The following is an 18,547-nucleotide window of genomic DNA, read 5'->3' as shown; positions in this document are numbered from 1 at the left end:
TACTGTGCGATGTCAGTGCACGTTAAAGAGTCCCAGGTGGTCGAAATTTCCGGAGCCCTCCACTACGGCGTCTCTCATAGCGTTAGTCGCTTTGGGACATTAAACCCCATAAACCAAACCAAACCAATCTGACCGCAGCTGTTAATCGGATTGACCCGACGTTTTCGCTCATTTGACGTGTCTCTCCACCGTCTTCAGAAAAATTTCTATGGCCATGATCGTAGTGTACTCGGAAGCCAGTAACTTTCATCCGGTAATCGATTCGACTAAATTGTTGCGTGCGGAATTTTGAAGCGAAACCTCTACTCCCATGCTGAGCCTGAAGGTCATCTGGCGCTTAGATTTGACCTCTAACGGGAGGCGCGCCGCATGTGCGAAATAGCGCGTGGCTGGTGTCTCGATCTTCTTCATAGACGCCATAACTGTGAGCTTGGCAGTGACGTCCGCCGCTGCGCTGGCTGCTGCTCGCCGCTCCTCCTCGCCAGTTGTGACATGTGATGTGTCACGTGATTCGCTCTTGCGCTTGGCTGTCACGTTCGCCGCTGCACCGGCCGCTGCGCCGACCGCCGCTCTCGACGCTCGCTCTTACACTTGTGCCACGTGACGCGACACGTGATTAGCTCTCGCTTAAACAATTTGCTGTCGCTGAAGTCGTGAAAAAATAAAGATGAACCAAAGTTAAACCGTGTCTAACCATAATTAACATAGCCTTCGCTCTGTATATCCTGGCTCAGCTGAGGTGAGCGTCAGCCAATTTTTGTCTTCATTTTTACTTCCGTGCCAAGCGTGTCACCGATGTCGCGTGCGGTGTCGCGCTTCTGCTTTAACGGGTTGCGTGCTACCGTGGATGATTGCCTCGCGGCGTCCTTGACATTTCGGACTCTCCATTACTAAGTCTTTCCTGCTTTTCTTCTACTCGTTGTTCCTTAAGGTCTTCTCTATTCCTCTTTGGTTTGGTTTGGTTTGGTTTATGGGGTTTAACGTCCCAAAGCGACTAAGCTATGAGAGACGCCGTAAGGGCTCCGGAAATTTCGACCACCTGGGGTTCTTTAGCGTGCACTGACATCGCACAGTACACGGGCCTCTAGAATTTCTCCTCCAAAGAAATTCAACCGCCGTGGCCGGGATCAAACCCGCGTCTTTCGGGTCAGCAGCCGAGCACCATAACCACTGAGCCACCGCGGCGGCTTTATTCCTGTTTGTGAATGCGCAGGTGAAAGCTAGGTTGAAGTTCCTGCTTCTTCACTGAAGGCCGCATCAAACATGGGTTTTATTTTGGCATCTCTTTCTGTCGTTTTATGCGCGATTTGTGTCCAGTTCCGTGCTCCAGTAACGCTTTAGCGCTTGTCGGTCAATGAATTCTTCTATCCGCCGTCCTAACTTCACGGGACGCGACATTGGGGAAGTCATTTTGCATCCCGGTTCTTGCTGTAGATCTAAAGGGGCACTATGCGGGAGGGGGGAACTCAGATATTGGTATCTGTTCCATGATACGCGCACGGACGGCGGTGAAATTAACTTCGCTTATCTGGCAGTGCTGATGGGGCTTTTGATAATCTTTTTTGTCTTGGGGGTTTAGTAACAATGATTCCCGTTGTAGCTGATTGAACACTACGCGCACATCTCAGCTTTTCCACGCGACAGCAGGCCTCGAACAAGTTTCGCCCTTCACGAAATTTTTCTACTCCTGTTTTCATTTTTTTTTTTTACTGCTTCAGGCCGTTGCGCCTCGAGACTGATACATCTTGCGAGCTGTGTTTATACCTTTCTCCTCCTTTATTGTTGGCAGGCTTCAGAGTCATTAACGTTGGCTGTCTCTCTGGATCTTGTACGTGTGAGTTGCCGATCGCCGCGCACCTCCATTGCCAACACGCTGGAAAAGGAAACAAAAAAAAAAAAGACGAGCAGAAAGTTTTAAGAGAGAGGGCGACAACTTCGCGGCACAAAGGCCGGAACGGAAACTTGGGGCGCCGCGTTTGTCGCGCGGGCAGGAAGGAAATACGGCGGGGCCGAAGAGCGTAGAGAGAAAGAAGGAAAGAGTGGAGGACGAAAAAAAAAATAAGAAAGACAAAGTGTGCTCGGTCCGGGCCAAATCTGTATCCAGAGGTGGGCTCTCATCTAACATTGATGGCGAAAGTTCAACAATAGGCAGACATCGTTACTCCATTTGAACGGGCTCCGGACGACGACGCCCATTATATTTATGGGGCGGGCAAGGAGGCGCTGTGCAGTATGACCCCGCGCAGAGCACGCTCCTCCTTGTGCTGCTTGTTCTTTCTTTTTTTTTTTTCGTATTGATTAGCGACCTGCGTGGCCCGCCGGCGCTCACGTATTAGGTGTGTCCTTCTGCCGTGCCAGGTACAGCCCCTTCTCCCGGCTGTTCTTCGGCTAACGGGAAACTTAGAAGGAGCTGGGGCGAAGAAGGAGGGAGGGTGTATAGGTGCGAAAGGAAACCTAGCGTTCGATTTCTATTTTTTTTCTTTAAGATTTACCTTGTTCTTAGGAAGGTGGACGGATCGTGAGTTGGAAAGAAGGGGCCAGGACTAACGCGCTGGCGTGCTCCAGGCTTTGTTTATGTTTTTTTGAGCTTCTCTCCTCTTTTCCGTGCGAGGGGCCAATTACTCACGGTGCAACTATCCCGCTAGTTTGGGGAGTGGGGAAGGGGAGGGGGGGAGGACGCGGTTTAGGGAGTTCTCGCCTCGAAACGAGTTCGAACTATACAGCGAAAATTGAAAACATGCCCCCTTGAAGTGCAGCTGCAGGAAAGTGTAGATGTCGGACGCGCGTTATTAGGAGACACGCGTCGGAAACTCCGTGGCAAAGGTTCTGCTTGTTAGTTGAAGAAGAAAAAAAAAACGATTAAGGAAAGGTGCTTCCGTTACCCACCTTCCGCATTACCGAGCTCCCCTTTTGGGCACGGCTGTCCGAGTTATTTCATCCCTATTTTTTGTTTTTTCACTTTCTCGCGCCTTTTTCTCGCCATTAATTCTCCGCGCGACAAGTGGTTTATCGAAAAACTTTTGACCCTGCCCAGGTGGACTTGTGTTCCCCGGCTGTGCTTTTTTTTTCTGTTTTCGTTTCTTTGTGGGGTGGCAGTCAGTTCAGAACAATGGAAACGTTTATGGCACGTCTCGACCCCTTCGTTTGTCTTTCTGACAGGGGCGACCTTTCGTGCTCCTGTTCTCGCCTCCTTTGTTAGCGCTTAAGTCGACTCCTTCTTCGTTGCTCGCGCTGATAGGCTTCACTGTTTTCTCTTTTTTTTTTGCGTGAACTTCATATTTTTCACGCACTCTGAGTCTCTTTGTCCACGCCATATTGCACACGTCGCCGCCTTTATAGTTTCTCTCACTTCTTAATGTACCTCCCTTGCTCCAAGTAAAGTTCTAGCAGCCTTGAAACTTTGATTCGCACCTGTATAAAATTAATCCTCCCTTCAGCTGGCAGCCTCCGCGCTCGCTACGTTTCGCGACTCCTTGTTTCATTTGATATTGATTTCCCAGAAGCGAGGAGCCCTGGTTTCGATTTAATCAGTTTTGCGATTGCCTTTGGGTGTAAAACAGCGGAACTAAATGAACTTTCGTGAAGACACGAAATAATGTAAGCCTGTGAAGCCAGGTACTGAGCGGCCAAAGAGAGTCACGTCGTCCCTTTTGCTTCAACGTGCCTTCCTCTCGTTGCCTTGGGACAGGGATAGCTGCCTGCTGTTGCTTCGCGCCGTTGTAATCTTCTGACACAGCGCCGCCGCGGTGGCTCAGTGGTTATGGTGCTGTGCTGCTGACCCGAAAGACGCGGGTTCGATCCCGGCCGCGGCGGTTGAATTTCTTTGAAGGAGAAATTTTAGAGGCCGGCGTACTGTGCGATGGCAGTGCACGTTAAAGAACCCCAGGTGGTCGAAATTGTCCGGAGCCCTCCACTACGGCGTCTCTCATAGCCTGAGTCGCTTTGGGACGTTAAACCCCATAAACTAATTAACTAACTAACTATCTTCTGACACAGCACCTGTCTAAAGGCGGTGGCGTATAGCCTCGTTCTGCAGGTCGCTCGCACGCTCGCTTGCAAAAGCAGAACCGAACAGCAACAAGAAGCATGTGGACAACGGGCAGCGATGAGCGATCTGTCGGAATTTACCTTTATTTTTTTTTATCTTTTGTCTCTGTTCCTCGCCGTTCTTTTCCCCGTCTTGTGTGGCGTTGCGTTGTTCTCTCTCTTTTTTTTTTTCTCCTTTGGTGCGCATTGCGCTGGAAAGCGATTTCGGTTGGCGTCCAGCGCCGCCACTGTTTGCGGACGAGGGAACGGGAACATTTGTCGCGGTTCGTGAATTATGGACGTCGCTGAGCGAGCGGATTTGTGAAAGGAATGTGGGCGCCGTCACATTAGCATAGCGCGCGCGCGCGCGTACGCGCGCTGCCAGTGAAAGGGCGTCCCTCCGTTCTTTCCGCCGCCTTACTTCTTCCACCTCTCCCCCCCCCCCCCCCCCCCCCCCGTCTTTTTCCTACTTTTTAACTTTTTTCCCCGATCATCCGGCCGCTCCACCCACCTGTCGTGTCTGGAGGAAGAAAAAAAAACAAAAGAAAAAATTATCTTGACGTCAGCCAACGAGTGAGGTAAGCCAGAAGGAAGGAAGGATGGGAATGCAGAAGAAAAGGAAGAGTTGAGGAACGGGCTGAGAACGGGCAGAGGGGGGTGGAAGCGCGGAGAGAGATATAGGGGTAGAAAGGGGAAGAGACGTCGGTGCGGCAGCGGAACGGGAGAAAAAAAAAGAATAAAACGAAAATATGGAGAGGTACGTTTCTTGCCCGAAGAACGAGAAGGGTGAGGGGGAGGAATGAAACTGCGAGTGATATTTACGAGTTGTGAGCGGAATCGAAGTACTTTTCGGGATACCGGCTATCAATCTTCGAGACGTCTGCTGTCGCTCCTCGCGCTTTACCCCCGTCTCCGAACACTCCCAACCTTCCTCCTTCTCCTGTGTTCGTTTCTGGTGCTCCACTTTTGTATTTTCGTCTGTATTTATCCTTTTTTGACGTATGCGAAAAAAGGAGGTTCGAACGGGAGGTGACGTTTGGGGGTGTGCTTTCTCTGTTTGCTCTCTCGGTGAGCGCAGTGTAAGTTTTGAGAGCAGCTCGAACCGGAGCACATTTCCTCTTTGTTTCCTCGCGTCTTTTTTTTTCTTTGATTTTTTTTTTCTCGCGTCGTCCTCGGCGATATGCACAGCAGACGACGCAAAAAGCAGGCGGCCGTGCGTAAAGGGGTGACTCCAAGGTAACGCGCGCGACCGCTGAACGTACGGCGGGATTTTTGTGTTTGTTTGTTTCGTGCCGCTTCATTTATTCACTCTCTGCTTCCTCTTTCTGTATCCCTTTTTCTCTTCGATGCGTTCCTTTAATAGGGAGAAATCTTCCGCGCCGAAAGTTGTAATGGAATGCATATATATATTACGCACGTTATACGTAGCCGGCTCGCGAAAAGTGAAGTCCGCGTGACGGCGAACGCGTGCGACGATACGTATTTGGCCGGCGGTCGAGAGCGCCCTATTACTATTCAAAAAAATGCGCGCTACACTGTTGCTTTTTTTTTTTCTCGTTGGACTGCGCGCCAGGGTGCCGTTTCTAATGTCCTCCCCCCTCGGAAGAGCAATTTTTCACGCGTTAGTCCATCTCGTACGCATATAGCTCAGCGTCGTTTCGTAGGTTTTACCTTACAGCTCACCCGTTTTATTTTTCGCCCGGTGCCCAGTCGCGTCCCTTTGAAGACACGTTACCGACCGCTAAATGTTCATTTATTCTGAAGAGTAATTGCCGCGAGCTTTTTTTCCTCGCTTTACGTGTGTGTGTATGTCACGCATTTGATACTTTTCAGACCCCCCCTCACACACACACACACACACACACACGCACACACACTTTATTTTTGGGTGGCTTCTCCCTGCTGGCCTCGTTTCACTTTTTTTTATTTAATCTCGCTTTGAGTTTCGTTTTCGTCTTTTTTTTGTGTGAGCGTCAGTCTGAATCACTGTCGCGTGCTTGGAGCGAAATCTGCAACCGTAATGGTCTCCCACTCGTAAACGTTATTGCGGAAAAAGATTTACACTGCTTTTAGGCGCTGAGTCCAGCGTGATTCCCTTTGTGTCGCTGGTTCCCGTGAAGCGCGCTCTCCTTTGACAAATGTTGCGCGACACATTTGGATGGTGGGATTTGTTATTTTTATTTATTTATTTTTTTCTTGCGCTGACCGCGTAGCGGCGGGGCTTCTGCGAGAGTGAAAAAAAAAAGGGTTGCGTTTTAAAAAAAAATTGCCTTTGTCGGTGTACAACTGCTGAGTACGCGCTGGGATGAGCTGTTTGTGCAACACCGGTGGTCGTATCTGGTTAGATTTGTCGTTTTTTTCGGTGAGGGCGTTTTTATTTTTATTTTTACGCACTGATAGATTTCATGGATGCTTAGAGTGTCTGGTTGTGTGCCTAGATATCGAGCTGTTCTTTGGGGTTTAAGTTTTGGCGCATGATTCAGTGCCTGAAATAGTCTGGGGAACAGCAGCCGGACGCAAGGCTTTTCGCGGTCTGACGCTGTGTTGAGCACTGACTCACCGAATGCACGGGTTTGTCAACTGCAAGGTGTCTCTTAAATAGGTAGCAAAGCAGTACTGGATTCAGGCTAGTTCATTGGCGGTTTAATCGCGACTGATTTCGTTGATAGGAGTTTTGGTTGCGATCGCGGCGCCTGGATGGGCAAAATGCGCTTTCCAAATATGCTCATGGTTTTGTCGGATCTTTTTTTCGGGAAAGACGCATTTTGCCGCTGTGCAGCCAGTTTCTTGGTCTGCTGGTAGCACAGTCAGATAGACGTGGACTGCTAGCGAAGAAAGAGAGAGTAAGTGTCGGAGATGTAAATTTTTTCACCCTTTTTGTTAATTGGCCGGAAATGTTAAAAGATTACAGGAAAGAGAGGAATGTGCGCTGGAGCTATTAGGTCATGTGATTGTAAGTTATAAATGTTTTTTTAAAGTAAAAATTGTGTGTTTCCTGTTCTGTATTTCGTCCGTTCGCGCTGTTTGCTGCCCAAAATAAAACAAATATACCAACTAGCCCAACTATCCATTCTACTTCAGTGAGCATGAACTTACGCAACTGTAGATTATATAGCGTGTTCGCGACGGAAGGGAAGGGAGTATTCGCGCATCCTTAGCTAAGCCCGACATTTTCAGGGAAAAGATCAAGAAGCCGTCTGTCTTAATGCCTCAGCGTGCGCTGCTAATTTCATAATGGTTGCTTCGTGGTTTTATTATCAGCACAGAGCGGCTCTCAGCTACGTCTGTGATGTATCGCCTAAGCTTGGTTGTCACTAGACTTATTTCTTAATTTTTTTCAGTGTAACAGGCAAGTGATGAGCGTTCCTCTTTTCCTTCCATTAGGGTGCAGTCTTCCAGCCACTCGCAAAGCAAGACTAACAGCTCTTCTCGTTATTCGAGCCGCTGTTCTGTAATATACTAGCGCTTCTTGCACGCGCAGGCGTGTTCGTTTTATTTGCTGTACGAAGCCGAGCAGTGTTTGCTCTACCGAGCGTGCATCTGCTATTCGGAGCATAGTTTCGTAATTCTCCTGAGCGCGCTTCCATACACTGTGCACGTGCCGGCGGTGCTGATTAAGCCCCCCTCTCTCCGTAGAACAAGGCGCACGTCGGCTTGTCATGGCTCGCGCTGTGAGCCGGGCCGGCCCAACTTCATTTTGAACCGCGGCGCCGCGTCTTGTCACTTCCTTCGGCATCTTCTCGTTCGCTCTTTCGTTCATGCGCGAGCATGTATACTCGCCTGGAAGGGGAGCGACTTAGGCTTCAGTAATCCTGCGCGTAGCTTGGCTTGAGGACGAACGAGCTTGTCCTTTTGTTTGGTCCTTTGAATACTGAATGAGGAGCCGCTCGCTCCTTTCTTCTCATTTGGGGCTTTAGACGAGGGGGCGCCACTTCGTCCTTTCGCTGCTCCGCGCGGAGACGTGTCTTTTTACTCGGCGGGGCGGCGTGTGTAGCACCGCCTCCAGTACGCCGCTGCCCCGCAACGCGATTACGTCCGTTTCTTTGCTTGTGGCCGCCGTGCTCGGACTTACCGGAACACGCGGATGCCTCGCAGAGGGTCTCTGTAACGAGAGAGAGAGAAGGACGGGTCAGATGTATCAAGCGCACGGCCAGAAAATGAACGAGCACCACTGTGCAATGGCAATGAGGCAGAGAGAGAGAGAAAGGGAGAGAGAGATAGTGCAAGAGGGCTGCCTACAGGAGCGCCGCCAGTGAGCGTCTGTACCTAGTTAGCAACTGCGCGGCCCTGTGCGCGCGCTGGCGGCCGCCCTATCCGCTTAGTTACTTACAGGTGAGCTTGCGGGCGCAGGTAGTAAACGCGGAGAAGGGGGCCTGAATTATTGAGCACCCCTTGCCCGCAAATGGCCGCTCGTCCGTCGGCATTACGTGGGGCCGCGGCGCACTACCGCCGCGCATTTCTTTGTTCTGTGTCTTCGCTTTTCCTTGTTTCCGCTTTTCTTGGGGTTTTTCTTCCCGCGCCCCCATCCCCTCCCCCTTCCTTCATCGTATCTTTTCTCCGTCTCCTCCGGTCTCGCTGCACTGGCAGTGAGCTTGTTGGATTGCTTTCTGTTCCGCCGACGCTGCGTTCTCCTTCCGTGGCGTTGCGTTGTATTTTTCTTGCGTTTTTCTCGGGGCTTGTGCGTTGTTGGCGAAACGGCTGCAGCGCCCGACGAGTTCCTTTCAGTGGCGGCGAGGCCTTCTCGCGTTCGGAGCCGGGGCCCGGGCGAAAACTTGGCACTCGTGCGCGCATTGAAGCATCAGCGCAGGTGGAGGCGCGTTTCGGTCGGAAATAGGCGGATTAGCGCCGGCCGCGGCTTCGTCAGCGGGCTGTGGCCGGCGCGAAAAGGAGTTAATGGCAGCCTGTATTTTACTTCGGTATTTTTTTCCCGCCTCTTGTATGGAGAGTGTGTTCGGTAAGAGGAAACGAAAAGGAGGTGGGGAGAACGCCTTCACTGCTGCGGTGGGTCGATCAGCCCTGTATGTATTATTTTTTTTTTATCGTATTGCTGTTGGCGCTGAATTGGTGGTGACCTGCAGCCTGTTTTTCGTGATGCCTGTGGAGTCCTGTGTTCCTTCCTCTCCGAGTCCACGTCGTTCCTCGGCGAGCAGCAAGTGCTGTTCAGCAGTGGACGTCGATGCGTGACCGACGAGCGCGGTAGGAGTTTGGCTGACGCGGCTCTTAATGGCGTGGAATGCCGTTGAGTATAGCGTCAAGAAGTCCGACGCGAAGTGGCTTTCGCCAGAGTTTTCTGGCTTTGTCAGCACGACGGGAACTACTGCTCTTTTTCTTTTTTTTTTTATTCGTCTCACCGGCGAGGTTTCCGGTTTTCTTTCAGACGTTAAGTGCGTGTTAATAAAACTATTCTGGCCTTGGTGACGGTGCTGTTTCCGAAGCAGCTCTTGTTTGTTCTTTAGTTTTTAATTTTTTCTTCTTCCTCCCTTCCTTGTAGATTCGCGTCCTTCTTGCTTTTTCCACTAAATACTTCCTTTCCTTTCAGTGGATGCAGTGACGCAGTGTCGCGAGCTATCAGCTATTCGTGCTAAGCTGAAAAAATAACTAAGCAGGTGGCTCGCTGACGGCAAGTGTATAAGAACCTCGCTGAGCCAAGCAAAAGAAACAAAACAAAAGCCGGAGAAACGAGAGTGCCACGCATGGGCGCAGGCGTCCCTTCTTTGAGAACAGCCTGCTCTCCCTAGTTTCCCTTTTATGGTATTCCCCGCGTCGTCGTCCTCAACCTTTCTTCCCCATTTCTGCACCCGAACTGTCCCCATCTGCTGCCTTCTGGGATGTCCCCTTCTTCCCCCTTTTCGTTCTGCAGCCTTCCTCCTTTTGCCTTTCCCGCCAGCTTTGCGAGCCGCACTTGGCCGTCGCTGCTTCTGCTTCGCTTTGTCCGCTTCCTGTCCGGTCCGTGTGGCGGGCCGTGCTATTGGCGGTTGCCTACTACGAGTGTCCCGTTCCGTTCTAAGCCGTAGATGAAAGGCAAGAGTTGATCCTCTTGGGCGGATTATACGAACCGCGCCTCTAAGAGGATCCCGGCCCGTGCCGAGTGCCCGGCGAGATGAAGGGGGCGCCGGGAAGAAGCGCCAGTGGCCGGGAATGAAGTGCCGCTGGCCCTCCCTTCCCTTTTTTTCCCCCGTTCCGACATGCGGGGGAGAAGGGGAGCCTCGCGCTAGCGCGCGAATCTCCCGAGATGCCTCGTAATGAGACTGGCCGCCGCCGCTGCCCGGCGCGCGAGCTTTCTCCGTCGTTGTCGTCGTCGTCTCCGTCGTCATGCCGCTGCTGCTTCTGCCGTTCCCGGACGAGTGGACGGCCACCCCTCCCCGTTTGCTGCAGCTGCTTGTTTCGCGCTTCCGCGCTTTCTTTTCATTTTTCCTTTTTTCTTTTCCACAGGTCCACTCGATAACGGGTACCGAGTTTTCCGCGCCGCAAGCAGTCGCACGTCGCTCTCGAGGTGCCGGCGCTCTCATTGCATTGGCTTTCAGTTCTTCGCCCTCCGGTCCTTGCCGGTTGTCTTGTACAGCTGACACCGAGTGATTTCCGCCCGACGTTCGTGGGCTGTTACCGATCTCGCTTGATTAGTGTGTCGGAAATGAGGCTTCAAGTGAGCTTTCGTATGCCAACGAGAAAAAGTGCGGTACATCCATCCGTTCTTGTGACTTGATTAAGGTATGGAACGGTGCTCGTGGCTAGTTCGAGATGATAGCGTGCTTTGGAAGCATAGTTGCAGGATCAGAAACGTGCGGGACGCCTCTCGTATTGGGTGCACTACAACAGAAGCTTACCTGAAGCTTTCTTCATCTTTTATTTTCCTGGCGTTGCCTATGCTTTAAGAAGTAATGAATGAATGGGAAGCACTATTTTTAATTTAAAGCAATGAAATGAACTCGGGCGGAAAGCTACAAGCAGATATCTTGAAAGTGCCTGGTGATCTTGCAAGCACGTCTTTGCAAACGGTCCTCATGGATTTTGTACAATAACATTTGCGAACACATTGAGAGGAGGGGAATATTTAAACAAAAATAACGCAATTAAAACACTGTGTTATATGAAGAGTACTAGCTGTAAGACGCATGCCATACGACAGGCTTACTCAGTTATTAACAAAACATGATTTGAGCTCCCCAAGACGTTGGCTTCATATGGTAGTGACACTTGCGCTATATTGGTCTCAAATTGTGGGAAAAGGTGTTTCAGACATTCTTCATTATAATTAGATAGATTTCAATGCACAAGGTCTCGTTGGAACAAACTTCTCTTTTGATGTAAGGCTGGCAGGGGATTTCAAATTGGATACAATGAGGGGCGAAAACTTCAGAGAGTACATTAATCGGTCTTGAAGACGACCTCGAGAGATATGCGCTTATCAAGTGCTGTGCGTAATAGTTGCGGGTCTACGGCGGGGCTTTCCGCCAGAGGTTTTACCTTTGCTCCTTTCTTTACCGGCCGCAGCACTCCTGCGCAACCCTGGGGACCGTATCACGACACGGTGTGGTGCGCAGCCTTTGTTGCCTTTGTTAGGACTCCCCCTAGAAGCTGGACGCTATCTTTCTTTACGCCCCAAGTACTTTCATATCGGTATTTTTTTTTTTTTTACACTGTGTGTGGTACCTGTCCACTGCTAGGCACGAGTTTTCACTTTCGGCATTCCTTTATAGATTTCCGCTTGCATTTCTAAAATCACTTTCAGGTGTTGGATGTCTGTAAGCTTTGAGAGCACGCAGGGCTCCATCGAAGTATTGACATTACTGCTGCACTTCATCGTTACGTGCTGCGGGGATATCGGTGCGGTAGGTACAACTACAAAAGAATTTCAAGGTGTGAGAGCCAGCGTCGACGTAAGCCGACGCGCCGAAAGACTTTAATTTTGTATATAAAGTTTGAACTCGCCCCATTGTCGCGCGCGAAGAGAAAAGGGCTAGTCTTCCGTCGACGCTACCCACTTGACTCTAAGGAGGCGGTGAGAGCGGGATACCAGTGAGGCGGGAGGCGATCTCTAACCCATCTGGGGGTGAGCGAAGAGAAAATGTGGTTTTGGAAAGAAAGGAGATTTGCTGAGCTAAATGGTATCACCACAGCTGCGCCAGGCTGTGGTAAGGGAGATGAGAATTAAGAGGAGGGAAAGACGCGGGAGGAAGAGGCGCGGGCTCTTCGGGTGAAGAAGCTGGTATTGGGGAGGAGGAGGAGGAGGAGGAGGGAGCCACAGCGGACTCGAAGGACGGCGAGGGAGGCGGGGTCTGGAAAGGAGACAACTGAGGTAATGGAGGAAGAGCCACCACGGGAGGAGGCGGTGAAACCAGAACTGGTGCACGCGCCCAGACTACCCGGTCTAAGCGAGAGCCGAGCGAAGGGAACCACGGGGAGACGAGTTGCCTGGATAGTTAGAGAGTTGGGGAATCGCGAAGCGGGTGGTGAGGCTGGAGTGAGGAAGAAACTGAAGCAAGCTCCGCAAGACATGGATGATGGAAGATGGAGCGCCGTATGGGAAAATGCGTTCCTCTACAGAGCAGGAGAGGCCCCTAATCCTTAGTAAGAGAAGCGACGGATAAGAAAAAGAGAGGGTGTTTAGGAGAGGGGGTTACTTTTCTGGCAACCTCGCGGTGATTTTCCTGAGCGAAAGTCCCGTCGGTAGCGTTCGCTCCGCTCTACGGGGCAACTGCCTGCGGCGTCTCCGGCGGCTACGTCAGTGGCGTCTTCTATGCAGCCAGAAGGACAGTATGTGACATGTAGTGCGCTGTGGCGTCGCTTTCCCATACGCGCTTTGCTGCATAGTGGGCAACACATTTTTCTGCCCGCAGCTGTTGTCTCTCGCGGTGTTATGTATCGCGCCTCGCTTCTCCATCTTTCTACTTTCTTTTCTCGTCGCTTGTTCTCTGCCATCTATCACTGCTCTCTCCTTTCAATCATGGTCGTCGCTCCATTGTCCAGCCACCCGGCCGCTTCCAGGCCGCGAGGTTTCGAAACCTGTATTAAGGCCGCTATGGCAACCTTGCCTCGTCCTGTCTTTTATTTCTTTGTTTTTTTTTTCTTTTTATGTTGACCGTGAGTCGGCGGTGGTTCCGGCTCGTCGTAAAGTTTGACGTTTATTCCCTCGCTACAGCATGCCAGGCCGCTTCCTTGCTTTCCCCAGGCTGGCGCCAAGAAACAAAAAATGGAACAGGAGGTTGGCGGAGAAAAAAAAAGGTTGGCGACAGGGAAGTGAACAATAAACTGCGAGCGGCGAAAGTAAATAAATCAGAGGCGACAAGCTTTGCTTACTCACTGGCGCTCGCCGGCCGCGTTGTTGGTTGGCGCGGGCGCCCTTTTGTGTCTGCGCTCCTGTGGCATTTGAAGGGGCTCTGTCGCATTCTTTTCGCGCCTTGGCGCGCCGGAAATTGCCAGCTTCGCGGCGTTTTCTCTTCCCGTTTTTCTTTCCCCCCACCATCTCCTCCCCATCGTCTTCAGCCCCGGCGTGTGTTTTTTTGCGCCCAATATCCGTCTCAGTGGCCGTGTTCTGCGAGCGAGCTCGCACATCGCGCCCGGTAACAGTGGCCTGGCTGGCCACTTGCCTCGCCGCACGAGTTCGTTTTCTTTTCCTTCTCTCTCTCTCTTTCTTCTTCTCTCTTCTTTTTCTCGGGTTACCTTGAACGGCTATCGCTACTGTCCTTTCGCCTTGGCTGGTGAAAGCGAAAAAAAAAAAGGTCAGAAGATAGTGAGCGGCGGCTGTAAAAAGAAAAAGAAAAAAAGGCTTCCTCTTCTCTCAGCGATACTCTGGCATAACTACAAGCTCGTTTGGGTGATTTGAACTTGAGGTTGCAGCTGCATGAAGTGATGCCTTTTTTTTTTAATGCTTGCTTTCTTATCGCGCCCTCGGGTACTTGTTTTCGACCTAGTTTCGGTCGAGGCACGTGTATACGAGCTAGGATTCGCCAAAAGGAGGCTGTCTTCCCCGTGATTGTGGACATGCATTTGTAAATTGATTTATTTCCTCAGTTACGATGTGTGCAGTGTTCGTGTTCTGATTGTAGTCGTCGTACCCATTATGAAGTGAACCTGCTTACTATGTATCTTTCACCCCTGGACCTTGGAATGCTGGTTTTCGCCCTTCTGAAATAATGAGTTGGAGCGTGTGATCTCTTCCGTTTTACCGAGCTTTTTTTTTTTTTTTTTTTTTGTCCAGTATAGAGACGTTAGTCCATGCTTTTCCGTTGCGGGCAATGATAGTCGCTAACTGCGCCGCGAAGTTTTGCGCTTCATATCAACGTGCATCGCCGTGTATAGAACGGAGGACGACAGGTGTGCTAAAGAACTGTACGAAATATGAAAAAAAAAAAAATGGGGCGACATGTTCGTTGAACAAGTCGCTGCGCAAAAGATGATTGGCCCCGGGTGAATTTCCTGTCGGAAGCGGTTTATTGATGCTTGACCATTTTTTAACGCAGCAGCGTAGGAAATTGCGGCGCATCCAGGGCGACTTTGCCGTTCGCCGACGGCGCACCTAGGCCGAACTCGTTGACTCAGGTGAGGCATGGCCACGCGAGCGTCGCGCTTTTGTGCAATCTCCGGTTTTGGGCGCTCGTGCAAGCCCACCCTTGCGCTGGTGGTGGTGAAAGCACGAGATAGGGACGTTGCCCTATATCTTCGGCCTTTCATAGGCTGCCCGAAAGCTCGCGCTGGGGCGCGAGAATGGGGCATGCGACAGGTTGAGCCAACCCCGCGGCGTGGAGCTGCCGCCAGCTTCCTCCGGTGGCGCGTTAGAAAATCGCGCGAATAGCGTGAGTCGGTGTGAGCAAAAAAAAAACAAACCTGCGCGGGACGTTGCCATATTTCGCGCCGTTCCTTCCTGCCCGTATCCTGCTGCTGCCGGAGCCGTGCGCAAACGCGCGCGTGCGCGCACCTGATTTGTTTTCGCTCTCGCGGCGCGTTGTACACGCTGTAGGAACTCGTTTCGTTTGTTCTCGTGACGTTGGCGTTCGCGTCAGCGGTGTATGTTATGATTTTTTTTTCTTTCTTGCGTTTACGTTGGTACGAACCGGTGCAGTGCGCGTGCCGCGCTTTCCCTTTCTGCATTGGCTCCGCTCGTGTGTGAGTAACGGAGTTGACGGTGGCAGGCCGGCGAGGTGGAGGTACAGTTGGGGGAAAGAAAAGGTGTTAGCGCTGGGTGCGAAGCGCGTGCCTCGATTTCCGCGCACGCACCCTTGGCTCCCGAAGAAATATGGCCGTTTTCTCTTCGATATGCCTACCGCGACCCCCCCCCCCCCTACCCTTCCCCTTCCCTTCTCACCTTCCACGCTCATACTCGCGCCTGCTCGCACGCGCTTTCCGTGTTCGCGAGTCTCGCTCTCTTTCTCCTTCTAGCTTCCCTGACGCCTCGTCGGAACACGGGGCGCCGACTACGGGCCTCATATTTTCTCGCTTCGGGGTTCCGTACGCGCTCTGTGGCGCTTTTATTTTTGCCACCGAGTATTTCCGTGGCATTTTCTCTCCACGCTCATCTTTTCCTCCATATTTTTGTTTTTCTTTACGCCAAGAGGCGGGAAAGCGCCGAAATAAAGTCTGGGAGTGTCGGCCTGTAGTTGGAAAATAAAAGCGCGCGCAAAGAGTTATGGCAGGGGTCGGAAGACGATGGCACAGGTATGGCGGGAAAGAGACGAAAAAACGCGCAACGCAGGCGGGTGCGGTGGTAGAGAATATATGTGCGATAGGCTGGACGACAGCTCTGCGCAGTAAGATGCGCGGAACTGCTTGCGAGTGAGTGAAAACTGGGTCGTTTTGCCCCGTTTCCCTTCATATCGGCGCTGGTTGTGCGGAGCCAATTTTACCTCGGTGGGTACAGAGCTGCAGGATATTAAAGACGCTATGAAAATATACAGTGCGTTCTTGTGTCTTGCGAGCGCAGTGCAAAGATGGGACGTTGGGCTGATATGAAGCGTGAGATAAAGGAGTTCCACAGCGCGCGTTTTTGTTTTCTCTTGCCCACTCTTTTTTTTTCTATTGAGGATACTTCTTCGCCTTTGTGACGGTTCGTGCAAGTCTCCGTCGCCCTGGGTTATGTCTTGGCGTTAGTTCGGAAAGTACTGTGTTTAGTCTAGTGAAAGTGCACACTTCGAAGCTTTGCGCTCGTGGCGCTTATGCAAACTAGTACGAACCGGCCGCGCAGGAGGAGGAGGAGAAAACATTTATTGCAACACTGTACTGAATTGGGAAAGGGAGGTGGGGATGGTCGTTGAGCTGGGTGGCCGGGACGCCATTGGCTGCCGCCGCTGCCCGTGCTCTCTGGACCAGGGCCCGCTGGGCCTCCAGGTCCGAGCTGGACAGGGCCGCCTCCCAGCCCTCCCTAGTTGGCTGATTTATAACTGCTATATTTGTATTGCACTGGCAGGCCCACACCACGTGGTATAGGTCAGCATACTGCCCGCAGAATTTTCACCTGCCCGTGAATGTCGGGTCCACGTGTTTTAGTACGGCGGGATTTAAGAAAGACCCGGTTTGGAGCCGTCTGAGGTGGCACTCCTCGGTTCTGCCGAGACCCTTGGCGGGTCCCGGGAGTACCCTCCTGCAGAGGCGTAAATGGTTTGTGATATCCGCGAACGAGATTAGCGGAATCGGTATGATTGCCGCGGCAGAACCGGGTGATTGAGTGGAACCCGGGGGAAGGAACGCTCGGGCAGCCGCGTGAGCGGCCTCGTTTCCCTCAACCCCCTGGTGACCGGGCACCCATACTATCTGTTTTTTACTCATAGCCGAATTCGAATTGCTCTCAAATGCCAATAGTATTCTGCAAGCGAGTGGCGCTATCCTACCCCGCGCGTAATTTTGACAGGCCTGCTGCGATTCCGACATTATGTACGCGGAACCGGCCGCGCAAAAAAAAAAAAAAATTTTCCAGGCGGACTTTTTTTTCAGCAGTACGGCTTTGCCTCTATGACATAGTGCTTGCAGTGAAGCCAGCTTCTCCGAGCTTATTTTGCAAAAAGGTTAAGGAGCCGTTGCACAGAGCTTGCATCGCTCGGTATATAATTTTTCTGTTTCTCGTTAGGAAGTGCATTCTGAGCTGTATTTTTGAAGGTTAATTATGTTTTAAATGCTTAAAGTATTTTGTTTTCGTGCCTGGCTTTGGGTGTTGTAGCTTTATTTGCTCCAGAGGCTGAATTTTCACTGTCGCGAATGTGGTGGCGTCATGACGGTCGCTGTGCGAGAGCGGGCCGTCCCCATTTATCGAGCTCCCATCGCGCGGTTGCTTGTACTGCTTTTTTTCTTTTTTTTCGCTTTCAGCGAGACAATTTCCAGGCTTAACTCCGAGCGGCAAAGGCGTTTCGCCCGGGTAATGGGTCGCAGCCGCGATGGGTTGGAAGTCACGTCCACGTGCCGCTTCGCAAATGCAGCCGTCATTACGAGCGGTGCTTAATTGGTATTCCGGACCCCCCTAGGGGTGGAGTGAGCTGGCCGACGCGCGCCGCGTCCCATCGGCGACGGCGGCGCTCTAGGAATTGTAAATATTTGGAGGCCATCCGCGGCGCCCTTCGTATGGAAGAGGCATGCGGGTCGGCCCTTGCGGCGGACAGTTCCATTTCTCTCTTCTCCTCTTCCTTTCGCTCGCTTTGCCGCGCCGCCGCCGCCCGCGCTCTATTCTGGCGAATAGTTTGGTTAGCCCCTCCCTTCTCTCTCTCTCATCTTGCGCGCCTTCCCGTTGGCTTCGTTTGACTGTGCGGAGTAGGCCTCGTCGTCCTTTTCCTGAGCTCTTATTCGGCGTTATTATTATTATTATTATTATTATTATTATTATTATTATTATTATTATTAGCTGCCGCGGTGGCTCATGCAGTGTTTATGGTGCTCGACTGCTGACCCGAAAGACGCGGGTTCGATCCCGGCCGCGGCGGTTGAATTTCTTTGGAGGAGAAATTCTAGAGGTCCGTGTATTGTGCGATGTCAGTGCACGTTAAAGAACCCCAGGTGGTCGAAATTTCCGGAGCCCTCCACTACGGCGTCTCTCATAGCCTTAGTCGCCTTGGGATGTTAAACCCCATAAACGAAACCAAACCAAACCAGTATTATTATTATTATTATTAATATTATTATTATTATTATTATTATTATTATTTATTTATTTGTTGGCCGCTAGTCTGCACTGGCCGCCCTTATGAAGGTCAGTGTGTGTTTTAGACTTTAATGGCTACTACTGAGCCTTGTCACCTAGCTGTGTTTGGCGGATGACCCGATTGACCGCTGCGCCAACAACACTGTTACTGCTGCTGCCGCTAGATCTGTCACCGTTTTTTTTTTTTTCTCGGAATCTGTCCGTGAGACGATCTTCTAGCTTAGCTTTAGGTGCGGGGATAACGCGTGCCAATTGAGCATGTGCGAGCGTTTTTTGCGGATGGTTATGAGTTCTTCCAATGTATATATTTCGTGGGGCACATTTATTCTACTGCCGTGATCTATCAGGCGGAATAGCATGAAGTAAGGCACACACTTGCAAGCAATGGGGAAGCTTGTAAAA

The 18,547-nt window shown here is 51.4% G+C and overlaps 1 protein-coding gene across 7 annotated transcripts in view; it reads left to right on the top strand.

Moving 5' to 3' along the window:
* Positions 1-18,547, top strand: part of LOC149339394 (poly(rC)-binding protein 3-like) — a 313,316-nt gene that overhangs the window by 53,077 nt on the left and 241,692 nt on the right. The window contains exon 1 of one of the 7 annotated variants that reach the window (XM_089548170.1): positions 7,489-7,507. The exons of the other annotated variants lie outside the window; for them this stretch is intronic. The gene's annotated coding sequence lies outside the window, so the exon portion shown is untranslated. Of the gene's footprint in view, positions 1-7,488; positions 7,508-18,547 lie in introns of those variants that run through there. 7 annotated transcript variants of the gene reach the window in all.

The sequence above is a fragment of the Amblyomma mixtum genome, chromosome 6, assembly GCF_055824585.1.
Source record: "Amblyomma mixtum isolate Tamu chromosome 6, ASM5582458v1, whole genome shotgun sequence".
In the NCBI taxonomy this organism is placed as follows: Eukaryota; Metazoa; Arthropoda; class Arachnida; order Ixodida; family Ixodidae; genus Amblyomma; species Amblyomma mixtum.
This window is presented reverse-complemented; position numbering and strand designations above follow the sequence as displayed.